Raw genomic sequence first — 10,319 nt, 5'->3', positions numbered from 1 at the left:
ATGAATACCTTGTGAAAGTGTCAGTTCCGGGAGGCCAGGACGTCTTCCAGGAGATGCATGGAATGAAGGGGCCAGGGTCAAAAAAAGAAGGTCTGGGGCTGAGTGAGGGACCTTAGGGGCTCAGAAATCTTAAACTTCTGGCCAGGAGTGGTGGCTCATGCCTGTAATCCCAGCTTTTTCAGAGGCCAAGACAGGCGGATCACTTTAGCCAGGAACCCTGTCTCTACAAAAAATACAAAAATTAGCCGGGCTTGGTGGCGCCTGCCTGTAATCCCAGCTACTCAGGAGGCTGAGGCAGGAGAATTGCTTGAACCTGGGAGGCAGAGGTTGCGGTGAGCCAAGATCACGCCACTGCACTCCAGCCTGGGTGACAGAGTGAGACTCTGTCTCAAAAATAAAAATAAATAAATAAATAAATCCTAAACTTCTGGTTGATTGTTCTGATTGTTCTGAGAGAGGTTGGGAAGGAGGGCACACTGACCAGATGGTAGGTTCCAGCAGAGCCAGGGCATGACATTTTCCCCAAATGGATTGTCTGATACACAATTGTCATGTCAAGGCCCAGTCCCTCTGGGGTTCCCGGGGAAGAAATAGCTTCATTCCTGGATGCTCCTAAGTGGCTGGAGGGGAGCAGGAAAGCTCTGAGGCAGGTAACTCTGGCTTTCCCGTGGTCTCCAGTGGAGTGCCAGGAGTCCACAGGGTGGTGGCAGAAACGGAGTGGGGTTTGGAGGGGGTGAGCAGACCCATCTCTACCACGTACAAGCTATAGAAGGTTGGGCACTTCATCTACATTCTCAGAGCCTCAGTTTCCCAACCTGTCAAATGGGAGAAATGGTGCATAAAGAGTGGATTGTCGGGGAATTTGTTGAGGTAATAATGTGTAGAACACCTAGAAAAGTGCCGAGCCCAGCACAGACACTGCTTTCTCCATCTTGCCATAGGCTGCCGTGGGCTGTAGGGCTTCACTGGATTGTGGAGTCACCACTCATTTCTAGGTGGGTGTGTTTGAGAGCAAAGCCTCAGCAGGTTTGTGACTGGAACCTCCATGCAGCACACTGTTGATCAGAGTCCACGAAAAGATCTTGTAATAAAAGCCCAACATATTCATTCTAAGGGTTTTTATCAGTGGTCAGAGGAACACACGACTCCATGTCCTGTGGAGCCGTGGAAACAAGGGGAGCTGCCTGGGCAGTTTGGGGCCACCTTCTGTCTGCCAGGCCTCGTGCGATATGGTCAGTGAGGGCCTGCCCCAGGGCCTTCTACAGAGCCTCAGACACTGGGAGTGTGGGGAGAGTCTGGATCATTGAGGGGACATGCATCCAGTCCCAGCACAGGAGGGTCCAGGTGGCACCAATGAAAAGCCCACCGGGCATTTGGCCGTCTCTGCCTGTCCACGCTGTTCCTGCAGCTCTCAACACAGCGCCACTCTTTTTCCGTTCTCCTAAGCTGCCTCTGACAGATGGCTGAAATACCCCTCTGAGCCAGGAGGTACCTGCGCTATGTGTGGGAAATGGTTGGATTCCCAAGGTCATCTCTTCTCTGGAGTCATCTCCTCTGCTGAGATGACAACTCTGTTCTCAGAGTGTCCTTGACACTCAGGCATTGCAGGTTCCCTCTCTGCACCCAGGGTTCCAGGACAGGTCCAGAGCCCCATCATGGGACTTGGTGAGGATCTGGAGCTGGTGCTTTTCTGGGTCCACTCTGGACAGGGATGAGGAAAGTTCATTGGAGTCTCTGAGGCAGAGAGAGGGAGAGAAGCCAGGCCTCAGGCTTTCCAAACCCTTCTCCTTCTGGTGATTTGAGGCTGGTGGATAATCCTTGTGCTGCTTCCCTCTCCCGGCTGCTGACTTTCAGATCATATTTCACTGTTCATTGAGGTTTCTACCAAAGAGGGCCAGGAGAAAAGAAAATAAATAAAAAATACCAAATCATTTAATGAGATTATCTACTTGCAACTCTAAGTTTAAAAAAAAAAAAAAAAAAAAAAAAGGCCAATGGGGAGAATAAAACGTGGCCAAAAAGAGTACTGGAAAGATTACAGATGGATTTCAGTTCTGCCATATTTTACCTTCTGATGTACAATTGAGAAATGGTTGAAAATAAGTTAATACTTGAGTACTGTACACATAGGGTGCTCCAAAGACTCAGACAGAGCAGTTAAATTTCCAGATCCCCTACCAAAGCTCCCAGAGCCTGCTCATGTAGTAGGAAAGTGAGTTATGATTACAGAGTCACAGAATTCTAGAAATCCTCTATTTCAGTCTTCGAATCACGCCGCATATTGGAATCATCCAGGGAGCTTTAAAAACTCCTAATATCGGGGTCCCATCCCCCAGAGACCCAGATTTCTTCCATCTGGGGTGCAGCCCAGTGTCCGAATTTTAAAAATGTCCCCAGGAGATTCTGATATGCAGCCAAGTTTGGGAACCACCCCATCTCCTCCTTTGACACATCTGGAGACTGAGGCTCAGAGAGGAAAGGCCTTGCCTGAAGTTACCAAGGCGGCCTTGTGGGCCTCCATCCCTTGGGCCCAGTTTCCTCAGCGTGTTGCCACAAGTCCCCTCCTTGGGGAAATGACAGATTCTCATTCCTGATAAGGCTCTCCTCCCGCATCCCATCCCCCTTGCGCCCTCGGTGTGACTGATTGACATGCTAATTCCGCACCGGCATCACCCTCTGGGGGGCTTCACAACTACCTGTCAGCTGACCACTTCCTCTTGCTGCTCCTCCAAGGCTTCAAAAACCCAGGAGAAACTTAATATGGCCCCAAGACCCTTTCATCCCATGGCTGCCTTTCATCTGAGCCTTTGAAAGTGCTGTGAAAAGTTTCAACTATCAAAGAACCCCAAGGAAGAAGGCAGCAGGCAAGGACCACTTCCCCATTTCACTGCTGGCAAAACTGAGGCTCTGGGAGAAGCTGACAGTTGCTCCAGGCTGTAAAGCTGCAAATCTTCAGCTCAGCCCTCTGGTTCCTTTTTGAGATAAATTAGTTGACAGAAACCTGTAGGGGCTGAAAGAACCCCTACTGAGTCTTCCAGAAAGAGATAGTGAACCAGACAGTTGCTCTTGGGTGGACACTGTCCCTTGTCCTTGTCCTTATCCTCTTGTATCTCAGCATCTTGAATGGGTTCCTTACCTCTGCACCCTCAGAGTGGGAGTTGGGGTTCCAGCTTTTCCTACAGCCAGTACCTGAGCGACCACCATTTAGCTGGTCACTGAGTCTGGCATTAACATGGAGTCCTGCCCACCAGGAGCTCACAGACCAGATGGGGTCCAAGATGAGCACACCTGAAAAAACACTGACTTTGCAGAGCAGTGTGGTGAGATGTGACAGACTGGCAGTGTGAGTGCCTGCCAGGGGCCTGGCCAGGTGGAGGCCACGAATGGCGGGAGGGGCTGTCGACCGAGCTAAAGTGAGTGTCTCCACCTCATGAAATCTGCAGTATCAATAATATCAGCACCAACATTAGTGTAGGAAGAATCACCAAGATACTCCACGAGCAGTGGTTTGTAATGTGTTCATTACTATGCACATGTTGGCTGTGACTTGTATAGGTAGGGCTATACAGCTTTAAAAATGTAAATATGCCAGGTGCAGTGGCTCACACTTGTCATCCCAGCACTTTGGGAGGATTGCCTGAGGCCAGGAGTTGGAGGTAAGCCTGGGCAATATAGTGAGATCTCATCTCTATTAAAAAAAAAAATTCAAAATTAACCAGGCACGGTGGCACTACCTATAGTCCTATCCTAGGCACCACCTATAGTCCTAGCTACTTGGGAGGCTGAGGTGTGAGGATAGCTTGACCCCAGGAGTTGGAGGCTGCAGTGAGCTATGATCGCACCAATGCACTCCAGCCTGGGCAACAGAGCAAGACGCCATCTCAAATAGTAATAATAATAATAAAATTAAAAATAGGACAAAAACAAATTCAAGAACCTGTACCATTTGTAGCGTTAGAGTCTTGACCCAGTGAGGGCAGGACCTGTCAGAGCTCATACAGGAGGCCAGCAACAGAGGCACCCTCACCCCTGCATATTTATTCATTTCTGAAGTGTTCATTGGGCTTTATGCAGTACCACATTCTGGGCTGGGGTTGGAAGTGTGGTGAACAAGTCAGACCTGGCTTCCGACAGTCTCCCAGGGATGACAGCCCATCACACAGGGAATCCCGGACCATGGAGATGAAGAGTACACACGGGAGGGCTGACGGTGCCCTGCAGAAGACCTTGACCTGGTCTTGGGGTCTGGGCTCTTTTAGTGTGTCTTCACCCACATTTCCACGTGGGACAGACCTCAAGCCATCTACGTAGCTCAGGTCAGGAACTTTGATGGCCGTATGGGTGGAAGGGGGAGTCATTGGACGGAGCTGTGTGTGAGGGGGTGCCCTGTCTGGATCCTGGCTGTGGAATGACACACAGTCACAGTTTAGTATTAGGCCTGAATGCACGCCTGCTGTGAGGGAAAGCTGTGGAGCTAAACCAGGGAGATTACTTTTAGGGTCTGAGATGGATGCTCGCCCAACAGCCTCCACCAGCCCTTCCTCCCTCAGGCCCTGACTGGCTCAACCCCTTCACCCCTCAGACTTAGGGTGCTCATGGAGGCCCAAGTAAGAGACGTGAGCTTGTCCTCACACCATGCTCTCCACCACGCCTCGTTCTCTTTCTAGGAAGCAGAGGCCTGCTCACGTTCCTGATCTTCTGACTTAACGGCTTTCGAAACATCTTTGAGTCTAAACAAAGGCTGTCCCAAAGTTCCTCGCTCAAGACAGATCTCTCTCAAGGCCCTCCTGGAGTAAATGTAATTATGTTCCTCTCCGACCCCCAGACTGAGCAGGCCTGGCCCTGGGCAAGGCAGGGTCTTCTGGGATCTGGAGCTTTTGGGAGATTTCCCTGGGGCATCCTGAGTCCTCTCGAACCTACAACATACAGATGATCACAAAAGTTTAAGACATGATTGCTGAAAAAAAAATACAAATACTTTAAAAGTGCATAAGTGAGAAAGCTCCTTTCACACCCATTTAATTCACTTTCCCCTACAGATGTGCATACACACAGATTTTGAATTGTGAGTGCAAAAGTTTATTTCAATTAATTGATCAAATATGTATTGAGAGCCTATTACAGATTTTGTAACATCCTAGGCATACAGCAGACACAGTATTACCAAATATTTGTGCCCTCAAAGAAATTATATTCTGCCTAGGGGAACAGGATTAGTTTACATAAAAACTATACATGAAATTTACATATATGTGTGTGTATACACACACAGAGAGAAGGCTTTATTTGAAAGGGTTGATAGTGGCTGCCCCAAGATAGATTTATTTATGGGTTTTTTTTTATGGTTTATGTTCGATTTCTCTGTAGTAAGCATAGAATACTTTGTTCTTTGTGGAGACAGGGTCTCCCTTTGTTGCCCAGGCTGGTGTTGAACTCCTGGCCTCAAGTGATCCTCCTGCCTCAGCCTCCCAAAGTGTGGGATCACAGGTGTGAGCCACCAAGCCTGGTCTAGCATAGAATACTTTTATAATAAGAGAAAACTTTGGCCGGGCGTGGTGGCTCACGCCTGTAATCCCAACACTTTGGGAGGCTGAGGCGGGTGGATCACGAGGTCAGACAATCGAGACCACAGTGAAACCCCGTCTCTACTAAAAATACAAAAAATTAGCCAGGTGTGGTGGCAGGCGCCTGTAGTCCCAGTTACTCGGGAGGCTGAGGCAGGAGAATGGCATGAATCCCGGAGGCGGAGCTTGCAGTGAGCTGAGATCTTGTCACTGCACTCCAGCCTGGGTGACAGAGAGAGACTCCATCTCAAAAAAAAAAAAAAAAAAGAGAAAACTTTACAAAAAATAGGACTAGCACAAGCTGATAGAGAGCAGCACATAATTAACAGAGAAACTGTGATGTGGACAGCTCCGGGCAGAGAAACTTTTGGTTTCCAAGGGAAGGAGGACTTGAACAAGCCGTGCAGCAAGGTGGGTGGGACTTGCAGCAGGAGGAGGAAACGTCTTAGGCTAGAGAAGGAGCAGGGAGTGGAGAGTGGGGTTTGCAAGGTGAAGAAGGATGGCCTAAAGCAGGGCCAGATGGCTAGGCCCTGGATTTGGTCCACCTTGTTCTGATTCCAACCACCTGGTGCCTCCTGAGCCCATTCCCTCCGCCTGGGTCATCCTCCACCCCATGGAGTACAGGGAGGAAAGGCCACATCTATGAAATCATACATGAAAGGCCTGTCTTTGGTGCCTCTGAGAGCCACTCAGGGACTTCCAGGCTGGGCAGCGCCCGGCGAATCCTCCGTTAGGCCTGCGGGAGGCAACGTGGAAAATTTAAAGCAGGTTCTTCTGCTGCAGTGGACCGAGAGTGGTCCACCCAACTGGAAATTTCTTAGGCTGGGCTCCTGGGCTCAGCACTGCCCAGACAAGTACCTGCTTGCCCCAGTCTGTGCTTCCAGCCCAGGAACCCAGGACCGAGTGTGCAGGAGGTGGGAGTGGCCTTCCAGAGTGGGCCCCCTACCCGCAGCTGCTTCCCCAAGGTGAGGCCTGGGCCTGCGCACCCCATCCCTGCTAGAGCTACCAGAAAGGATGCACCCTCTGTGTGGCCCGATGGTGAGTGCGTTTCTGATGCCTCACTGAGGGTCACTGTTAGGAGCTGTGGTTAGGGGAGTCCCTTCTCCCAGACTTCTAAATGAGCAGTTTTAAGCTGATCGACTGTGCGGCCATCTTGCCACCTGTGCTGATAACAGCCTCTAGCGCCTCATTTGGAGTAAATTTAACACATAAGAGAAAATTCCTGGAGACATCTAGAACTCAACCCAAAGCCCCCAGAAACTTGCACAGGACAACAGGGGAGAAGAAATGGCCCTCCCAGGTAAAGGGTTGTTTGTGGAAGGAAAAGCGTCCCCCTTGATTTTCCTTGTCTGTGTGTCCCAGATCTTCCTCTGGGGCCGCTGGTCCTCAGGGTCCATGCCCTGCAGCCTCATGCCTGTGCTGGGGGTAGAGTGCAGTCTTCCAAGCCTGGGCCCCAGCCTGCCTGCTGTGCTGGCTCTCCACAGACCTGGCACATTCTGCATTTGCACTTTTGTTCACACCTCTGCTCCCAGGGTCCTTCTCACGACCTACCTAAACCCCGCCTCTTTCAGGCTTGGCCCTGGCCCCCTTCATCCAGAAAGCCTCCTCCCCACACTCAAATGTGTCCTTACCTCTCCACCAACCCCATATCTCCCAGACACTGAGCACAGCCAGGTGTTCTGTGGTGGGTGTAGGAACTAGGGCTTGGTGGCTGTGGCTTGTGCAGCCTGCCCTGGGGCAGATTCCCCAGAGGAAAAGTCATGCTCACATCCGGCACTGCACTTCTCCAGCCACTGGCTCCCCAGGGAGGGACTGGGGCTGTCAGGTCTCCTCTGGGTTCACGAAGCGAGAGCCACCTCAGACCAGAAGACCTTGCCTTCCCAAAATGGTACTTTTGTTCTCATGCTCACTATCTTCTACTTCTCTCAAAGACGCATTTTTTTTTTTTATAGCTTTTTATTCCTGGAAAATCCCAAATATACACAAAAGTAGAGAGAGTCGTAGAATGAATCCTCATGACCTAGCTTCAACTGTTACCAGTTTCCAGCCGCCAACCTTGATTCTTCTCTGTTTTCCTCTCCTTCCCTTAGCCTCAAACTAGATTATTTTGAAGCAAATCCCAGACATTTTATTATTTCATCTGCCAAAATTTCTGCATGTATCTCTAAAAGACGAAGAGGCTTTTAAAATCACCATATAAACTAAAAGAAAATTAACCACAATTCCATTATCTCATATCTAATGCTTAAATGTCCCAACTTTTCCTAGAAATAAATATTTACAGGTAGTTTGCTTCCATCAGGATCCAATCATTGTATTTGGTTCATATGTCTTTTAGGTCTCTTTGAATCTATAGGTTCTTTCTTTTTCTGCCTCTCTCTTTTGCAATCGTTTGATTATCTGATGAAGCAGCTGGCTGTTTATCCTGTAGACCCTGCAGCAGTCTGGTTTTTGTTGATTGTCTTCCTGTAGTGATGTGGGCGGAGTTCTTGTTCCCTGCAGTTCTTTTGAATGGGCAGTGAGTTCCAATGCTGGATTCGATTCTGGTTTTATATTTTGGCAAAAATGATTCATAGGTGGTAGTGTGTATTTCTGCAGGGAAGTAGTTATCAGTGGCCACGAAGGTTATTGCTTAGGCCCATTATTTCATCAGAGGTTGTAAAATGGGGTTATTCTAACTGTAGCATCTCTTCTCCATTTACTAGCAGAATACTTACATAAGGAGGAACTTTTCTTCATCAGCAGTCTGTTTACCTTGAGTTGCAGTAATACAGAAAAGGCAGGACAAATGCTTGCCTCCTTCTCTTGGCTTACCAGTTTGCAGAATTAAGCGTTTGTTCCCTAGAACCTTCCAAGGGGATCAGTTTTTTTCCCCCAGGATCATCACGAAATAATGGATTTTAACACATTTAATGTGTTTCAGTCTACTGTTATTATTTTTCTTATTGATGCTCACACTGTCCTATGTTTGGCCAGTGGGAGCCTCTTCAAATTATTTATTGAGAGTATTTGCTACCTCGGTAGATTAATGTTACAGTTTTCTTGTTTTCCACTATGACTATTCCAGGCCTGTTTTTTTTTTGTTGTTGTTGTTGTTGTTGTTGTTGTTGTTTTTTGAGGCAGAGTCTTGTTCTGACACCCAGGTTGGAGTGTAGTGGTGCGATCTGGGCTCACTGTAACCACTGCCTCCCGGGTTCAAGCGATTCTCCTGCCTCAGCCTCCTAAGTAGGTGGGACTATAGGACTATAGGTGCGCACCACCATGCCCAGCTAATTTTTGTATTTTTGGTAAGGATGAGATTTTGCTATGTTGGCCAGGCTGGTCTTGAACTCCTGACCTCAAGTGATCAGTCCACCTTGGCCTCCCAAAGTGCTGGGATTACAGGCGTGAGCCACTGCACCTGGACCAGGCTTGTGTATTTTTTGTCCCAGGCCTAGAATGAGCCATTTCTCACTGGAATGTTTTTTCCTTTTAGTGGGAAATGGTATGGAGAGACCAGAGTCCGAGTGCTAATGGCTGTCAATGATCGCACAATAGGCAACCACGTTATAAACACAGCTCTCTTTGGCACTATTTGTACAAGTGATAAACCCAAAGTGAATGCAGATTTTGGGCAATGTATGGGAATGAGCTGAGTGTGGGTCTAAGGGAGAGCCCCGAGAGGGGTGAGTTGGCTGAGCCAAATGGACTTCCTCAGTGCCGGCCAGCCACTCACCCAAGCAGCCAGGCTGCTAAACAGAAGAGATTCTTAAGTACTGCAACTCTGGGCCTGGCCTGACACGAGTTGGTGCTTGCAGCACGTGAGTTCAATGTAAAAGAAGAGGTCAAAGTTATTTCCTCTTCCATCTAAATGAGTACAGAAAGTTCAGGTTACTATGAAGGCTAAATGCCCAATTGTCTGAGAGAGTAGAACTGTAGATTTCAAACCACATCTTCCTAGTGCACACTGAAATGAATGAGGATCTATTTGAAAGTATCTTATTATATCCCAGATCCACCAAGAATCTGTGTTTGATTAGATAACAAAGTGGCATTTTACCTGCAGGATGTCTTCCAGCGATTATAGGCAATCCAAAGAGACAGTGTTTGGGAAATACACACCCAATGCCTGCAGGATGGGACAGAGTCCAGAATTGATCTTAGGTTACTCTGGGTGTCTGCTAACACTTTAATAAATTATTTGGGGCAGGGTGCAGTGGCTCACGCCTGTAATCCCAGCCATTGGAAGGCCAAGGTGGGCAGATCACCTGAGGTCAGGTGTTTGAGACCAGCCTGGCCAACATGGCAAAAACCTGTCTCTACTAAAAATACAAAAAAGTAGCTGGGCATGGTGGTGCACACCTGTAATTCCAGCTACTAGGGAGGCTGAGGCAGGAGAATTGCCTGAACCTGGGAGGTAGAGGTTGCAGTGGGCCGAAATTGTGCCATTGTACTTGAGTCTGGGCTACAAGAGCAAAACTCTGTCTCAAAATATAAATAAATAAAAATTTAAAAAAATAAATTATTTGGGAGCAGAAAAGACAAATATTGGCAGGTTCTATGTCTCCTAATGCCTCTCTCTTTTTTTTTTTTTTTTTTTTTTTTTTTTGAGACGGAGTCTCGCTCTGTCGCCCAGGCTGGAGTGCAGTGGCCGGATCTCAGCTCACTGCAAGCTCCGCCTCCCGGGTTTACGCCATTCTCCTGCCTCAGCCTCCCGAGTAGCTGGGACTACAGGCGCCCGCACCTCGCCTGGCTTTTTTTTTTTTTTTTTTGTAT

The sequence above is a fragment of the Chlorocebus sabaeus genome, chromosome 25, assembly GCF_047675955.1.
Source record: "Chlorocebus sabaeus isolate Y175 chromosome 25, mChlSab1.0.hap1, whole genome shotgun sequence".
Classification (NCBI taxonomy): Eukaryota; Metazoa; Chordata; class Mammalia; order Primates; family Cercopithecidae; genus Chlorocebus; species Chlorocebus sabaeus.
The sequence above is the reverse complement of the archived record's forward strand: the minus strand, read 5'-3'. Positions refer to the sequence as shown.